This window comes from Haliaeetus albicilla, chromosome 3, assembly GCF_947461875.1.
Source record: "Haliaeetus albicilla chromosome 3, bHalAlb1.1, whole genome shotgun sequence".
NCBI lineage: Eukaryota > Metazoa > Chordata > Aves > Accipitriformes > Accipitridae > Haliaeetus > Haliaeetus albicilla.
In genome coordinates, this window is record NC_091485.1 from 72,325,543 (window position 1) to 72,343,541 (window position 17,999).

Here is a 17,999-nt window from a genome sequence, read left to right on the forward strand (position 1 = left end):
AAAGCCCCAATCATCCATCGTCTGCGATAACCACTGAATAACCTCTCTCTCCTCCGTCATTAGTCAGCCTTGGGAATAAAGTCACTTATCTGAAACACAAAACTATTCCAAACTTGATGTTTGCCTTTTTTGTATGTTTGTTTTTCGCTATGATTGCCTCCTAACATTTCCCAGCCTCGCACACAGACTGATGCACTTAATTTTGACAGACACAAAATCCCTCTTAAATCTGCTGCAGTGTTTATACTGGGATGTATAAAAATGACTTCGTGAAACATAGTCTCGAAATAGAAAATGAGATTAAAAATATTTTGCACATGAAGACTTCTCTAGGCTATGAGAGAAAGAGAAGAATATTACAAACCTTATTCTCTTTCTCCTGATCGCCTAAAGGGGCCCCTACAGCAGAACTATTATCTTTAATCTTATGTTCTCTTTTCAGCATGTATTTTATTTTATTCTCTCTGCTAACAATACCCTGGCCTTTTAATAGCTCCTGAGTTCAGCTCCTAAAAAGATATTCCAGGAGAAGACTTCTCTATTAGATTTGCAAAGGTTTAGAAACAGCTTGTGTTCTCTCTGTGCTAACAAACACTTATGGTAAATGCCTTCTCAAAGAGAGTATCGCAGCAGTGATTTGGTCAGCGCATGAGCCAGTTTGCTTAACAAGCATGAACCTCCCTGGCCTGCCAGTATTACCGAAAAATAGAATCATTTTCCTAAATGGTTTCATTAAAGGGACATTGTGAGGCTGAATAGGAGATATTGAATGAGAATGGACAGAGTGAATTTTTAGTCATGCCAAACCAGTCTGTGGCATCAGTCACAAAGGTTTCACTGAAGAAAAAGCTTCTATTGCTTTATTCAGAGATGAACACATTTGCAGTGATTCTGAAAGATTCGCTGCCACAGCCACTGTGGCCATACAGCGCTCATCAGCCATGATCGAGCCAATTTATCAGAAGAACCCAGGATGAGTTATTGTCTGACAATGCCAAGACTTACATTCGCTGTGGAAAATCATAATCATCCGTTGCTTCAAACAATTCCAGTTGAATTGCCTCCCCAAATTATTCATCCCATACTAAGCCATGATGGGAATATCAAGAAGGAAGAGCGAGCCATGCAGAGCAACCGCAAGCCTCTCCTCGAAGGGGCGTCACACCGAGCAGCTTGGAAGGCAACAACAAATTCTGCATTTTAATGAAAATCAGGAAGAAGAGGGCCAGGAGAGCATCGTGTGGGACAGCTGTTGCTATTTTTAGTGTACAATGATGCTGGAGCACTTATTGAGCCTCCCATCCTTTGGGATTTCTCAATGTTCCCTGGAAGATGGGCGGATAGGGTCTCCTGAGGGAGCTCTACCTACACCATAATTTAACATGGGCCATGGGCACTAGGATTTTTCTTGCTTCTTTTTCGGCCTGAAGCCCACATTTGAATTTCTGGAAGACTGAAACATATGTCCCTAATGTCTTCAGGCTGGTAACAGTGTAGTTGAGTGACACTTAGCGGCCTGTGACAAAAAGAGTTGATGACCTGGCCTTAATTTTTCATGAATCTATATGTGCATTTCCACATAGGAGGGTTCTTTAGTCAGGTACAACATACTTCTTCCTCAGACCTGCCCCATAAAATAAGCACTATTACAATGTCTGTTACATATAAGGCACGATATGGTACTAATGTAATCATTCCCATCAATAGGATTCATCTCCTCAAACTGCAGCCATGTACAAGCAAGATCCTCTGTAAGTTCATGGAGATAAATATGCTTCCAAAGGTGTCTCTACGTATCTTGGGTAGTTCTTGTAGGATGGAAGGAATTGCCCTGGGACTACTCATCTCACTCCACTGACAGTGGACAAAGCCCGGACTTTCAGGCAATTCAAATTAAGGGAGATAAATATCACCTATAGTATACAAGAGAGATAATTATGCACAAACTCCTACAGTCACAACTTTACAGTAATTCATTGGGATGCCTTTTTATCGTTATCAATATTTTGAAGGCATATTTCTAATGCCAAATCTGTTTTCAGATAGCATGGGCATAAAAACAGTTGAGAAACATGTGGGTGTTGCAAGTGTAGGTGGGCTTTCTGTAATTCATCTTGTTTCACATCCACTGTAAAGATAAATATCAATGCATGGCAATACTACTGGAAGTTTTTATCTTGCTGCTGATTTATGGCTCATTGGTCATTACGAGAAATCAATAACATGAACTTAGACTTCTGTGTAAGTAGTAAGTAATGCAAAAATATAATGAGGACAAGCAGATATAAACTTTCAATGGCTGAGGGAAAATTAATAGTTTAGCAAATGCATGATGTTACACACAAACTCCTTTAAAAAAAGAAAGAAAAAAAGCAAGAGAGCAAAAAAGGAAGCAAGAAAGAAAGAAAAAAGGCTGCCTTATTTCCCTGAACTCTCAGCCACCTTTCCTTCCAGCTTTCTCTACATTACAGATCCGACATGTATCTCTGTCAAGCCAGCCTACGTGGTCGCACTGTAAGCTACTGTCCTCCAAGCTGGGGCCCGAAACAAAACTGAGAGACCAATAAATCATGCTACAAAAGGGAATCTCAAAGACCACATAGTGGGCTCTTTTCTCCTTCCTCTTTTGATTTCCTAGTGCTTTGTTTTGGTTTTTTTTGCCTTATGTGATGCTTCTTGCAAAGGCATTTGGCACATCAAAAAAGCTCATAGACAAAGACAATTAATCCTCATCATCCTTAGTGTGACTTGCACTAACCAATTAAATTTAAAATTATTTTCTTCATGAAATGGGCTTGGATCAAACCCTAAGATTAGAAAGTGACTGAACTTTCAAAAAGTTCACCGATAGTGAATTTTCCTGATATTAAGAGTTTCAGGATATGACCTCAAATCTATTGATGGAATCTATTAATTCCATCCACTGATTGAATCTTCCAGCTACTGTGGTAGGGATGGCTTTTCTATAGGCCTGACTCTGATGTTACTTGCACTAATAATATATTTGTGCAACTTCTTTACATCAGTGCGGTTTATGAATTAACAGAGCTGAATCAGGCCAGTCATTCACTGTGTCTGCCTATCTAGAGACCAAATTTGATAATAGATTGTGCTCTTAGCAACGGGATGAGTGTTTTGAGGTGGATGTGTTATGGAAAAAAAACAAACAAGCTGACAAGTGACTACAGCATAGCCAAGGGTAGAAGAAAGACTGACCCTTGGAGAGGATTTTAACTGAGGTAGGCAGGAAGCTTTAGCTACACACAGGGCATTTTCATAAGGTATAGAAAATAATACCTTGTGAAAATAAAAACAAATTGATATATCCTACCCAACGCTTCACTCCTGTTTTTAACAGACAAAGATCAATGCTAAAAATACATCAGAAAAAAGGCACTCTTGGTACCCAAAGGTTTCTCACTCTCTCACTGCCATAGGAAACCTTTCAGTGGAGTCTCTTTGCTGTGATGACAATCACATCTATAGAGGATTTAAATCTCCAAGGTTTTCAAGACAACAACCTTAACCAAGACTAAATTTCTCACTGCCATGGCAATGCCAAATCATTGCCACTGTGGCAAAACCTAAATTTAGCTCTGGGCAAATATTCAAAACTTTCTGCTGTGACTTTTTTTTTCTTTATCTGACATGAGTTGTTGAGAGGCTGGTCAGAGTAGACAGTACCATGCTCCTTACTCCCAGCCCTGTGCTCTCAAATTTTAGAAGCAATTACTCCAGTCTGCACTCTGGAAGTGAGAGGAGAAAATCTCCTGAGAAAATCTCAGTAAAAACAAACTCAGAAGTGGGTGATATTTACAGAAAAACAATAATTTGACAAACATGTGGTTCTGAGGCAATTTCACACATTGCTTGCCAGGATCCAGGGGTCTCTGTAGCATGTTTTATGCAACTGCAGCTGAATGCCTTTTGTTCAGTGTGAACTGTCCAACTTAGTTCAAATGAGTTAGTTTGCCTCCTATATCAATACCTGCCAATGTTTTAGCATAAAAAGAAATGAGGATATTAGGGCTTTTTTTTTTTTTTTCCCAGATGGCATCTGGTTGGCTATTGTGAAAATACTAGGGCAGTTGTTCACACCCATTTTGCATTTAGTCTAAATTAGCCTTTTAGATTTAAAAATACCCTAGATTTCCCCCGTCTATAATTTTCGCCTTTGATACTATTTCTGAGCTGATGGAAATTTCAGTCAGAATGCTCTTAACCTCCAACAAATTAAATATTGGGAGAATATATTAAGCAGAACACAAAACCTAAATAGATTTTAGAAGAGTTGTAAAAGGCAAGACGCAAACTGGAATAAAAGATGGAAGAAAAAGTAAGATTGATATGTAAGACCAAAATCTGATTTAAGTCCAGCACTCGGAAAAGAGTGCAGGATCCAGATCTTGCCGTGTAACAAAAAAAGGTAATGCTTAACATTAAAATAATAGTTTCCATTTCAACTTGTGTGGGCACAAGTAAATTTAAAAAATGTTATGCCTTCACAGTGGTAAATTAGTGCACTTTGCCCACACACATCTTTTTTTAAAAAAGACAGTGTGATCCAGAACACAATTTCCCTTTTGCAATGCCGAGTCACTGAGCCAGGTGTAAAGCTTTAAGGCTCTGGATTCTCAGCCCCGTGCTTAGACCCCAGAATTAAATTATATCACCTCTTTTTTTCATTTTCTTAAACCCAACTTTAAAAACATCTACCATCTCCAGGTGCCCTGTTTCATATTGTCACAGATACAAAATTTTTGTGGGTTACCTGCTTTTAAATCCTAGCTCTGAGCTTAAAGGCTGGCTGAGGCAGGTCTACAAAATAGGGCTGAACCAGAAAATAATTATTGATAATCAGAGAGTTTCCTGCTTCCACCTGGGATAGAAGAACAGCAATGACAGCCTTTTCCACGCCACTTCACTATCTACCTTTCCATTTGTGGCCTGAATCTGTATATATAACACACATGATTTAAAGATAATAGAAAATCTGAATTCAAAGAGAGATTATTGAAAATCTGGTTTCTTTGCCAAAAAATATTTCAGAATATTTCAAAGAGGTGAAACCCATGCTGGTGAGTCCTGAAGTCTAGCCAATATTTTCATTGACAATTTAAGCTTGGGCGGGGGGGGGCGGAAATAAATCTAAAAAATAAAGGAAAACCGATTCAAACTGGAAGGTGCTACTGGTGATTTGGAGCACAGGAATTAAAATTCAATGGGATTTTGATAACTCAGCCCAAAGATCAGTAAAATGCAATTCACTGACGATGAGGACAGAATACTAATCTTCAGCAAGAGAATGTAAATGTAAATATCTAGTGGCTAAAAAAAACCCACCCAAAAACCTGGCTTAGGGACCAGCAGCTCATGGAATGGTCTCTGCTAGCAGATTGGCTAACCAGGCACAAGTGGCTTGTATAACAAAATACCACGTTCCTCTGAGCTGTACTAATGTACGCGGGAAAGTCCGGGAGGGCATCGCTCTGTTGCAGGCAGCATTGCTGGCATTTCGACACGAACACCAGGTTTAGGTTTGGCCCACACTTCAAGACTCAGAACAGGTCAGCGGGAAAAATGGTCAGAAGATGGTAACAAGAAAGGTAAGAGGCTTTCACCTTACCAAGGAAAAAGCTGGAGGGAGTGTGTTTACTTATGCTAGAAAACAGAAAAAGGCTGTGAGTCGGAAGTATGGTAACCAGCTCCTACGCAGAAAGGTTTCTAAACAGGATGGGATTGGAGACCTCAACAGGGCTCAAACGTTGAACATGAATCTTGTGTTTATTACATCTTGAATGTCTGTTTCAGGTAGATTGTATTTAAATCTAAGTTCCCAGAGAGACATAAATTCCTGTTTCTCATATAAATTTTTAATGCACTTCCATTATTAAACCAAATTTTATTCCAAGGAGCTTTGCCTCTAAAATTAATCAAAAGATTTTTGTCGTACTCCAGATGAAGCAAACACAGAATTCCAGGAGCCTAACACAGAAACCGGACTTCTAAAAATAGACTGTGCGGAGCCTGATTTGCTGTAAGTCGAGTGGGTAAGTCACATATCACATCTCTCTCGGCTGATCAGCATCGGTCAGGTGTTGCTTGAAAGGCAGCCCAAGAGGGAAAGCAAATAGATTGATTCAGCACAGAGCTCAGAAACATGCACTGATATGACAAGAGATAGCAGAAACTCCACAAAATAGAGTGATATCTCTATACATTTGAAAACAGTTTGAGGTTGCTTTTGTTTTCCCTGCCTGTTTATCACTCTGCATCCAGATGCTAAAAATAAAACTTGTTAGTTATGAATAGGTGGGAGTTGGATCTCCATCCAAACCAAAAATAATACCCTAAAATATCTCTCTGGTCTTCCCAATTTGGGCAAATTAATTCCTGTCAACAGCACAGATATTTTGCATGAGCAAAAATAACAGCAGCTACAGCCAGGAACATAAAACCTAATGGCCCATGCCCAAGGTCTCCCCTCTGTGCTGGAGGCAAAGCTCAGCAGAAGACCATGGAAGGGGCTTTCTGGTTTTGGAGACCCAGCATCAAGGCAGAAATGTTCTGCACAACGGCACACAGACGCTTCGACACAAGTCAACGAAGGGATAATGATCTCAGGGAGGTAACTGCAAGGCACAAAAGGTGTTTGCAGATACAGAGCAGTCATTTGCCTGTTCCTCCTGACTGTTTGTGGGGTTACACAGAGCCACTGCTCACATTTGAGAGTCTCATGCTATGGATTTTGTTGAAAACAGGTTTAAAAATGTCACCCCGATCCTCTTTCACAATGCCAGTTTTGGTATGTGACAAATAGTGCAGAAATACCTAAATAAAGAGCAAGATACCTTTAGTGAGATCATCTCTGTCCCTGACAGAAGAAGGAATTTGGTCCAAAAATTAATCTTCTTATTAATTATTTGTATTAACAGAAATGCTGACACATCAAACAATTTATTTGGCTTCTTATATATTACCCTCAGGTGACAGCCTTCAGCACAGTGCCCAGCAGACTACTTCAAAGTTTTCAAAGAGGGGGTCAGATGCTGCTTTTGGGGTCCCGTCCCCAAGGCCACGGGGATGCGGCAGCTCCAGGCACCTGGCATTCAACCACTGAGCTTCACTCGCCACTCTCGCATCCTTTTCCTTCGACCATGCACTCGAAAAGGGCAGAGTCATCCTTCAACACACTACTTCAGAAACAGAGAGGGGGAAAAAAGAACATTCATAACCTTCACATTGAAGGTTTGTTCCACAAATGTTCTTTTGTAAGACCGCAAGTAAAAGGGGAGAGTAAAAACGTCCATGTATGTTACTTTAACCTTACATCAGGAATATGTAACACCCTCTGTCTGACTCCATCTTGGCTAAACAAGACTGGCTTTCCTCAATGTATGAGACAGTATAGGAGTTAGATCACGTGCCTGGTTCAGTTCCAGCTTCAGTCCAAAGTTGCTCTTGACACAAAACCAGAGAAAACTTGGCAGTGTCACCTCTCGAGCTTGGGTTCAGTCCCGAGCAAAATTCCAAATGAAACACAAGGTCCAAAATCTGCATGGAGCAAACCAAAGAAAACGCTGGCACCGACGCCGATGAAACAAGTGGCCAAGTTTTGCTGATATCCACACGGCGCTTCTCTTTCAGCTGTCCATAAAGAACTAATGCTGCCTTGTGTGGGCTATTTGCCCTGTAACTGGTACCTAAAACCAATGAGAGGGATGTCAAGGAAAGGAAAACTGATGTCAGTTCTCGTAGCAGAGGTGTCCACGGGCCATCACCCCCCAGGCCACCGCACACAGAAGAGGTCGGAGCAAACCCGCACTGGGTAGTGCTGAAAATCCCAACAATGAGAAGCAAAAGGAAAATTTCAAGCATGACTAAATAGCTGATCATATCAAAGGAAACAGCTGAATTTTAGCTCATGAGGATGGGAGTGATCACTTCTCATATTGTCTCTACTTATGACATATGATTGGGGGCTAATCTTTACTGAACATTTCCCGTGTGATTAGGTTAAAATCACTTAAACCATGACATCTTTGCTCACATCAGGTAGGATGTTTATGCACAGTGCGGCTACGCAGAGGTTGAAACAATGCTCCGAATGAGTAAGGATGCCAGAATTGCCTCTTGACGCTTTCCGTGATTCAGCCCTCGCTCCTCCCCGAGACGTAAGGCAGGACCTGTACCCACTAAAGTCAAAACAGCATCTTGCATGCCTAAGTGCTGTGAAATCGTTGCATGGGTGACGCTGTAGGGATGCTAAATAAGCCTATGACAAGCTTTTTCCTCAAATACACATGCATTTTCATTAGTCTAAACTAAATGGTGACCAGAGGACAGAGTCAGACCTTTGCGGACAAGCACTCAGGAGGACAGTGCTGTCAACACACTGGCTTACAGATCAGGAGGAAATTTTTCATTCCCTAGAAGTGGGCAGAGAATCAATAGCTCATTTTTCATGTTACGGTTATTATGCCCAGTGCTCCACGGGTATTGTGTTATATACAGCCTCTATAGCAACGGCTTAGATTCCTCGCTCCTGTTTGCTCTGTCAGTGGCAATAATTGCAAAAATCCCCAGGGCTCGGGAGTGTTTAGCTCCGATTGGGAAATACAATAGTGGACCCAGTAAAAGTAAAATAATAGCCAAAGAGAGCACCATATAAATATGAAAACAACTGTAGCACAACACCTTTCCAGTTCTATTAGAGTGATTATCCCAGTGGCAACACAGCTCCTCAAAAAAGCATGCAGTAAATGGTTGGGTTTTTATTAAAAGTGCCTTTCACCACCCACAAGAATTGCTCCTGAGCACTGTAGCAACATTACAATACTTCACACCGCTGAGACTCTGCCTGTAGACATGCCCCACGTTCCTTGAGCAGCAAGTTTGGAAAAGCTGATGAGGACCTGGAGCATGACTCTCCCATCCCAGGCCCACCTCCAGGCCAGGGCAGGAAAACCTCATCGCTATATCACAATTTTCAACTTCTCTCAATCTGCGAGTGCAAAATGGACACTGTGAGTACAGAGCTGAGGGGAGGGAACGGGCTGGGATAAACTTGACAACACCCTCTACCTTAAACACATTTCTGTCTACCTGAAATAAAGCAGAGGACTTGCACTTTGCTCAGGGAAGGCCTGTGAATATGATTCTTGTGTATGCAAGAGTAAAATTTGGCTCCAAAATGTGTCGTGATTACATGGAAATTGTAAAGTACAGTAAGGTACTTGCAGAGTCCACCTGACAAGTACAGCATCAGCACAAATATTAAAAACAATAGTAGTAATACTAACGGGGAATACGGAGCTATAGTGAAAAGCAGTACCTGAAGACTAGTGGCTGCAAGAACAAATATTGTCTGGTGATACACACCAACCTATGGATCCCCCAGACCACAGTACATAACAGAAAATTCTTCTTTTGGTTTGCAAAAAGCCAGAGCCTCAGAACTGACAGCTAAGAGAAGCATACAGCAACAGCAGAGCCAAAAGCAGGCAGGCAATTAAATGCCCCCCGCAACAGGGGGAGTCTTTCAGGTAAGTGAAATGAGGCATTGAGTGTAAAATGGCTCTTTGGTGGCAAAGTCTTCAAGCCACGTTGAGAATCATAGAATTATAGAATAGTTTAGGTTGGAAGGGACTTTTAAAGGTCATCTAGTTCAACGTCCCTACAATAAGCAGAGACATCTTCAACTAGATCAGGTTGCTCAGAGCCCCGTCCAACCTGACCTTGAATGTTTCCAGAAATGGGGCATCTACCACCTCTCTGGGCAACCTGTGAAAAAATTAATTATGAAAGCTTGTGTCAAGGGCTGATTCTCAATGGATCACAGTGAGGGACCTGCTCTGCTATGTACGAAACTCTGTCCCAGAACCAGGTTACCTATGAATGATTTAGCGCTGAGAGCCCCATAATTATGCAGTACGCAACGGGGGAGAGGCAGCGCCGCATCTCTCCACCCCTCCGGTCCCAAACACAAGCAGCACTCTGCACCAGGCAGCCGGCTATCGTGAGCCCACCGAGGTGCTGTCAGGGCTGCAGTATTGCTACGTCTAGGTGGGATTCTGACTGAGAGGCGTTCAGTCACAAGACTGCAGATGGTAGCCTTGTGCCAGTGGTTCCTCAGCCAAGAGCACGCACTGGGGGTCTGAACCTGCGGTTCCTCTCGTACTGAGCAGGATTACTATTGCAACAACACATCATCAGTAGGGTAAAACTAACCTGTCTCGCGGCAGTCTAATCCCAGCTCATGTTCCCTATTAGTGGGTGAACAATCCCACGCTTGGTGAGTTCTGCTTCGCAATGATAGGAAGAGCCAACATCGAAGAATCAAAAAGCAAAGTCACTATGAACGCTTGGCCGCTACAAGCCAATTATCCCTGTGGTAACTTTTCTGATACCTCCTGCTTGAAACCCAAAAAGCCAGAAGAGTCATGAGGCCCTGCTTTCACGGTCTGCATTCGTACTGAAAATCGAGATCAAGCAAGCTTTTGCCCTTCTGCTCTGCGGGAGGTTTCCGACCTCCCTGAGCTCGCCTTAGGACACTTGCGTTAATGCTTTGACAGGGGTACTGCCCCAGTCAAACCCCCCACTTGCCACTGTCCCCAAAATGGGTCGCGTATAGCACGTGCCAGGCATTTGGCAGCAGAAGCGAGAGCCCCCCTCGGGGCTCACCCCCCCTGCCTCACCAGGCAAGTGAAAAAATGATCAGAATGAGGGAGGCAGTTGAAGAAACACCACCTCCCAGCTTTCTTCATGTTCAACCACTGACTGCCAACTTCTGTTCAGGGCTGATTTTCAGTACAGACTAGGGGATATATAGAGGAGAATCCTCTTCTAAGAGCTGCCCCGCAGAGACAATGACACGATATACTGAGAGAGTATACCCCTTTGCCTTCCATTTCTAACCTCTACAAAATTCCTTTGAGAGCTTGTGTAGCAAATACGTTATTTGCAACACCTTAAATTAGCAACTGTAAAATTCCAAAATTTCTTATCTCTGCAAAACATACATATTCATCTATATTCTTTTATATACATAAATATATGTATCCATAGGTGTAAAGAAAATAAGAATATTTTATTTTCACCCAGATAAACAGTAGCAGGCTTGGAGCTAGACCTAACAAACCTTTGCATCCTCAAAGAAATTTGCCTGGTTGTGTTTGCAGGAACATAGAAAACTGTTTCATCAAATGCCTTATAGAGGAGAAATGAAAAAACACTGGTGATTGAACAGCAGAAAAAAGAATGAGAAAGCTGGTGGGGTCTCATGTTTATTTTCTACTGACTATGTAAGCAAAAGATCTATCAATAAAACTAAAAGATAACTACTGATAGGATAAAGCCGCACACACAGACTCTAATTCAATTAACCTGCAGAACTCCCTGCCAAGAGTTTCAAATCAAGGCTGATTTTCATGTGAATTAATATCATTTTCACCATATCACTCACTAGATTTGAAATGTCAGATTAGTTTATAGCACCAGAGAGTAATCTGATGGTTGTCTTTGGTCAAAAAACTGCAACAATGTTCTACCACCATTAAATGGTAATTGCCTTATACGTGTTTTCCCTCTGCTACAAACATTTAGCTATGGCCATTGCTGGAGCAATACCAATCTGGGCCTGAAAAGACGTTCTAGCATTTGCTTTATACACAGTGACTTAAAAAGGGGTATGCATATAAATAAAGGAAATTAGAGGAAAAGTTTGCAGGCTCAGGAGCCAAGTGGCCAGATTTACCACCAGCCTGTGCTGAAGTGGTAACACGTGTGCTCGACCAGGTTGTGCTGCTGCACTGTATATGGCAGGCAGTGAAGGGGGCTGAAACGCCAAATTTCATTAAGATTCTCCAGCAGCTGCTGCAAACGGAATTAGCATGAGAAGCAGAGCACAAAGCTATCAGAAGAATGCTGCACAACTGAATAGAAATTGAAGAAAAATGAGCTCCTTGTGAAATATTGCAATCACTTCTTTAAGCAATAAAGAGATGGTTTGTTAAATAATAGACTAGAACAACTCCAATAAAATAAAAACTGTCAAAGTACCCTTTTTAAAGTTGCTACACAATCTTCCAATTTTGCTTTCATTACTAAACAGTAACAGATGATCAGATTTTATCATCATCTTGTCTGGACAATATCTTACCAGCATCTGAATACATTAGAAAATGAAAGAATACCGGAAGAAGAAAATTTAATATAATTACCACTTTCTGAAAATAGCTTGCGCATAACATTCACTTAATATAGCTCAAATAAAGTGAGAAAGAAATCAAGGATGGAGAAACTGTTTCCTATTTAAGACCAGATACAAACAGCTTGTCCTAACCATATCTTTGGCACCCACTTCCCTTCCCTGTGTGTTGAACCAAATGAGCAAAAATAATTGTGCCAAAAGATACGGCACGTTATTGCCCAACCAGGACCCTCAGCCTTAATTAGCCCAAGGATGATCTGGATTCACCGGCTACAAATCCTCAGTTAGATGAATCCTTTCCCGCAAACACCCTTTCCTTCACAGAAAAAGAATGAAAGGACAGAAACAGAGAAACAAAATTTGCACTGAATTGTGTCCCATTGCCACATAGCCTGAAGGGCTTAAATCTGTCCCCTCTCAGCTAACAGGTCTGCCGCTACATCTTCAAAACCACAGCGCATCGTCAGGAAATCCATCCTTCTCACTCCCCCCAAAAAGGCCCCGATGCGATGTGCACCAGCAGCCATTCCCTCGTGTGATGCCCTCCCATGCGTACACAAAGAATATGTTTTCCTGCAAGCAGGAGAAGGAAAAAATGCCCCATTTCCTGCAAAAGCTGTGCTTGTTGTCCCGCGTCCTGTACCATCACTCCTGCAATCACCCCAGCTCCCACCCAGTCTCTTGTGACCCATCAAGGGTACAAGAAACCATCCCTGGCCCGTTGAGATCTTCACCTGTGCCAACTTGTAGGAACGTAATTATTTTTTGAGAATTCTGTCCTATTTCAAGTACTGTTGAAATCAACCAATGTCTTGAAAAATGACTGGGGATAGGCATATAGACGGAAAGCATTGCAGACACTAATTTCCTTAGGAAATAAAGCTAAAAAACAGCTTCCTGCCTATACTGACAGAGAGAAGTCCCCCTTCCATGCATCTCTAGCTCTATCTACAGCAATCCTAATTTATACCCAAGGTAAAGAAACAAGCCACAGCCTTAGCTACATCAATCATTAACATAACAGCGGCTGATAACATAAGTGCACAACATATATGTGTATCTGTTTGTCATTAGGACTGCAAATATCTTTTGGCCTTTTTTAAATTCTCAATCAGCAGAGAAACAAGTCACAGTTTTGAGGAAAAGTTTACTACATTGGGGACTTTCTCAAAGCCTTTTACCACTGATTACAGAAAAGGTTTGTATCCTTTTCTCAACTAGTCTTGCTTCTGTTGGGCACAAACTGAAAGGCAGAATAGAAAAAAATGAAACAACACCTGGGTCACTGTATCTGCTCAGGGAACTGATACTAGAGTCTACTTTCATTTATTTGATATTGGAAAGGTGCTCCACTCTAGCAAAGGCAGAATGACATCCAGTGCTAGAGGTTAAACCTAGAGAAATTAGAATGGGAAATAAAAGATGAATCATAGGGGTGGTTGATTTTTAAAGGACATGGACAATTCAAAGCAAAATCTGGTATCCTTCTGAAAATCTTGCAGTCCATCAACCAGAATTTACTGGGTGTAGCGCAGATATTAAGAACTGAAGTAGTAGCATCTGTGATATTTAAGGACAGGATGACCACAGCAATTCTCTTTCAGACCTTTCAATCATCAGATCTGTGAAAAGGGAGTGAAGAGAATCAGGATGCCTTAAAGGAGAAAGCTATTCTGATGAAAGACTCTGGCACCAAGTTCTGCAAAGAGATTTCACATGCAGCTTGTATTTTTAGTATTTCCTTGATGTTTCTTAAAAATAAAAGACCAATTGCAGACCTCCCTGTGCCTTGGCACACGATGCCAGCAATACTGTTGAGCACACAGTGCCACAGCAGAACCCTGAAAACCTGCACTTGGTTTAGAGCTGTGCCACTGGTATGCCGGGCAAACTGGTACCTCACTCCATGCTTTGGTTTCACCACTCATCAAGTACAAAGGATAACCCTGATGTCATCTGTTTAGTACTTCAAGATCTATTGCTGAAAAATGTTCTACTAAAGTGATGTTCCTGTTAACCCAGGAAACTTTTTCACCAGTTAATTGTAAATCTTCAATACAAAAGATAACACTGTCATTTTTTCTAAAATAATAGGTTCACACTGTAGCAGGTATCTGCTTTAGAAATGAAATACTGTACTCAAGTGAAGGCAAAACCCTTTGAAATGAGAACAAAAAGCTCACTTTTTTTTTGACTGCCAAATTCTTTCAACACTTTTCTTTTACTCCTCTGCTGAAATCCAGAATTTAAAAAATTCTAAATCACGTATCTCCAGTTTTATCAATGAGCGCTTTGGATTTTTGTTTGAAAGGTTGCTCACTTGCCACCCCCTGCTCCAAAGAGAATATAAAAGACTTCTGCTGCATTGATAATCTACATGTCAATTGTTAGGAATAAATTTCAGGCAAGGTTAGATGGCACATAACTTACTGGGAACCACTCTGCAGGATTGCAGGCAAGGTTACAGTAATGTCCTTTCAACAGGACAAATAACATATCCATTCACTACGAGCCAGTCCTGTCATGTTACCTCATTTTAATCAGTCCTTTTATGATATAATATTCATGTGGAAATCGGGCTAAAAATACCCCCTGCCAAGGTGACTGAAGACATAAAATTGAAAACTTTGTTTTGCATATTTTAAGATCAGGTTTTGTCCTGAAGTAACGCAGCATATTAATTGAGTTTCATGTGGGGAAGAGAGAGAATTGAAAGCAAGGGGAGGGAAGGAGGAGAAAGGCCAGGAGCTATTGCCTCTCCGTCAATGATTAACCAGCCCAGGCTAAAGCTAACATGATCTTCCTGCACTCCTCAGAAGCAGAGCACAATTATTTAGCACCTTCAGTTGCACTAAAACAGTAAAAATTAAAAAGCCAAATGTTGGGCTTGGACGCTGGAGCACAACTGCTCAGCAGCATTCACAAAAATACAGGTGGCCAAGTCAGTCCTTGAACTGGGTCCTGGGTGGGGAGGGGGACAGATGTGGCACACACGCTTTCCCAGGAGAAGACAATATCGTTTGTGGGGATGAGCAAGGGGAGGAGGATTTCCTCTAGCTGTAATCCTCACCGCACAGCAAAAGTCAGCTGTCTAGGGAGGTGTCTTTAGGAAGGAGAAAAAGTCATCTTGGTCTATTTGAAAAAGATGTTTATAAAGGAAGGGGAGAAGCATTGACTCTGTATCAAAGCCATGCACGGCCACGGCATTACGTGGTCTCAGAGCTATTCCCCCAATGGGTCTCATTCTCAGCTTGCTCAGTTTACAAATCAAAACAAGATATTTCATGTTTGTTCAGCCTGCAACCGCAGCCTGGTACACCGAAAGATCAGCCGGTGACCTTTCCCCACTAGCAGTCCATCCTCATCCCCACGCCGAGGAGCCCAGAGACAAAACCGAGCTGGCAATCGCGCTGCTGATATGAGAAGCGGAGCAGGCACGCAGCTTGATCTTTCGTTCTCGTATTGGCTGCACCACGCTGACGGCAGTGAAAATTTGTATCTGTCAGTTTATTAAACTGATCTAAGTGAAAAGAATCACAGGGGACCGAGGCTGTGATAAGGACAGGGCAGTCTCCAGACTGCAACCACATGCTAAAGACAACCCCCTTCTTTTTCCACAAATCCTTCAACTAAGCGCACATAACCTTTTGGTAATCAAACTCATCTGAGGTTCAGCGCGCTCATCTTCCACAGGCATAAGGATACATCAATATTATGCAGACCAGGACCAGTATTGGCAGTTCCATACCAGTGGTTACGTGAAGTTTTAAGATGGTTTTCAAAAGGGCATTTTGTCTAGAATAACTGCAGCAGTACTTGACTTTTTGCAGCTGAACTGAAATAGATGAGGGGCAATAGTAAGCTTATTAGGACAAAACTGAGTATCACATTGCATACAAAAAATTACAAGCATGATCCTTTTCTGCTTTTTTTATGTAACAATTCTAGTCTACTATGTTGCCATAAAAAACAGAAAAGAACATTTTCATTCAAAAAATACCCGACATTCAGAATTGCACTTTCTCATTTCAAGGGAAAAATAGCCCCTGCTTGCCATAGCCATTTTCCTTTTCCATACGTAAAAAGGAACTTTCTGACCATAGAGTGCTGCTACTGAGCTTGAACTTTTCATAAGTGGCTACAAGGGATGTTTCTCAGGGGTCAGTACTGGAGCTGATACTGTTTCCCATCTTCACCTGGCTGACAGGATGCAATGCATCCTTAGCAAGTTTGCAGATGACCCCAAATTGGGGAGGAAGAGCTGTCAAGACGCTGGAGGATTTTGCCATTCCGAGAGACATCCAGAAGCTGGAAGAATGAGCTGCCAGAAATTGCAAGACATCCTGTTATTTGGGAAGGAATAACATCAGTGCAGGTGCCTAGACATCAATGACAGCTAAATGCACACTGGATTGCTTTCCTGAGAGCGCAGCCTGCAAGTCAATTGGAACTGATTATTCCCCTCTACTCACCTGCCTCACCTGGGATATGATGTCCAGTTTGGGGACTCCCCCAGTACGAGAGAGATGTTGACAAACTGGAAGGAATTCATATGGTTGGGGGCTGGAGCACACAGAGTGTGTGGAAAGACTAAACAAACTGGGAGAGGAGGCTCAGGGGGCTTCTCATCATCAATATCCCTACATAAAGGGAACTTACAGAGCAGACAGGGCCAGATTTTCTCAGAGGTGCACAGCAGAAGAATAAGAGGCAATGGTTACAAGTTGTAGTGAAGGAAATCTTGATCAGAGACGTGGAAAAAAAAATACCCATACGAGGAGAAAGTGTGGACTCCCCATCCTTGCAGAATTGCAAAATTTGCTGGAGGCAGCTTTGAGCAATCTGACCTAACTTTGAGGTCAGGCTTTCTCTGAGCAGGGGGTGGGACTACATGACTTCCAGAAGTCCCTTCTAACCAAAAATTTTGTATGATGCTCAGCATCTAGGTCTGTACTCATGCACTTCGGGGTTTTTTTGTGATAGCTGTTACAGGAAAAGGCAGGCAAAGGAGAGGACAGAGAGAGAAGGGTACAACTTATACTTGGCACAACTTATCCACATCTTTAAGCGCTCCAGAAAAGGAGGGATGGGAGGAAACACAAAACCTACTGCTCATTAGAGAAGAGATGAGGTGGCCTCCCTGTTTCTCCTTTTTTTTTTAGAGAAAGAGCATCTTCAGCTTCCATGCAGCCAGGGGACCTCAGTATGACCAAAAGCAGCTGATTTGTTGAGACTCTGTCCCCAGTTTTCCCCCTGGGGGAACTGAGAAATAAATTACAGAGGGCAAGAGCAAGCACATAGAGAATTATAGACCTACTGTTCTTCATAACAGCAACTGTGCCTCTATTTCACTGTGTCATGCTTAGATCGTTTTGAAAACTAGCACCCCTGCTATGCATCCTGCTGCACACTGTAAGCTTCTGTGCAGAAATATCACTTTAGTAGCCAAAAGATTTTAGAAAATCACTCCTACTTTTCAAGTTGAAAAAACAGAGATCGAAGAACAAGGTGTTTTCTAGTGTATTGGGTTTGCATGGCAAGGTTTTGGTAGCAGGGAGGCTGGAGGGGTGGCTTCTGTGAGAAGCTGCTAGAAGCTTCCCCCATCTCCGGCAGAGCCAATGCCAGCCGGCTCCAAGATGGACCCGCCACTGGCCAAGGCTGACCCATCAGCGATGGTGGTAGTGCCTCTGGGAGAACAGATTTAAGAAGGGAAAAAAAATGCAGCGAGAGAGACGAGTGAGAACATGTGAGAGAACCAGCCCTGCAGACCCCCAGGTCAGTGCAGAAG

General features: G+C 42.2%; 1 protein-coding gene and 1 long non-coding RNA gene across 5 annotated transcripts in view; one reads left to right on the forward strand and one right to left on the reverse strand.

Annotated features, from left to right (window-relative positions):
• Positions 1–17,999, reverse strand: part of TRAPPC9 (trafficking protein particle complex subunit 9) — a 522,448-nt gene that overhangs the window by 48,879 nt on the left and 455,570 nt on the right. The gene's annotated exons all lie outside the window — the stretch shown is intronic.
• Positions 5,358–9,081, forward strand: LOC138684610 (uncharacterized). Its single transcript, XR_011323862.1, has 3 exons — positions 5,358–5,606; positions 5,959–6,050; positions 6,987–9,081. It is a non-coding gene; the product is annotated as an uncharacterized lncRNA (long non-coding RNA).